The sequence below is a fragment of the Bufo bufo genome, chromosome 6 (assembly GCF_905171765.1).
Source record: "Bufo bufo chromosome 6, aBufBuf1.1, whole genome shotgun sequence".
In the NCBI taxonomy this organism is placed as follows: Eukaryota; Metazoa; Chordata; class Amphibia; order Anura; family Bufonidae; genus Bufo; species Bufo bufo.
In genome coordinates this window covers 370998092-370998724 of record NC_053394.1, presented here as the reverse complement: position 1 = coordinate 370998724, position 633 = coordinate 370998092, and the positions used below count along the sequence as shown (strand labels likewise).

Sequence of the window (633 nt, the reverse complement as noted above, 5' to 3'; positions counted from 1 at the left end):
GCCAATTAATCAATCAGTCTTAATTGGATTTGGAGTGAGGGGACTGGCCGGGACCTACAGCAGCAGTAGGAGATGGACAGACTAGCTGCAGGTATTCAGCAAGCAGCACAGGGGAGAGAAAAAGCTGGAGTGCAGACTGAGCAAGGACACACACAGCTTTCCACTTGCTCGCTGAAGGTCAGAAGGATTCTTGCAATCAATTCATTCTGTTTTTTGATACTGGACTAGGAAGGAGTGCACCGGCCTGGAGGTACTACAATACCAGGTCAATGCGTGGAGTGGACAGAGCAAGCTCTTTTTCCATCTCCCTGTTCGAAAAATCCATTTAATATATGGTCCCCAGATATTAAACTGATAAGAACGGATTTTAATTTTTATTTTTTTTAAGTTGACGACCCCAAAGGGGTATATTTTATTAAAAGCTTATATTACACAAAATATCTTAAATACAATATAAACATCCTTGATTGGTCCTAAACTTTTAACAACAAATTATAAAACTCTGGAGATTTGGTGGCATCATATTATGGAACCCCATTCTCTTAAAAACCATCTGTTACATAAAAATGGAGACGTTTTTTGTCTAATAAATAATATTTAAACATTTAATCTAAAACCATCTTTAAAACATTT

At 37.4% G+C, this 633-nt stretch overlaps 1 pseudogene; it reads right to left on the bottom strand.

Moving 5' to 3' along the window:
- Nucleotides 1–229: 229 nt before the first annotated feature.
- On the bottom strand, nt 230–409 carry LOC121006513 (annotated as a pseudogene).
- Between the last annotated feature and the right edge of the window lie 224 nt (nt 410–633).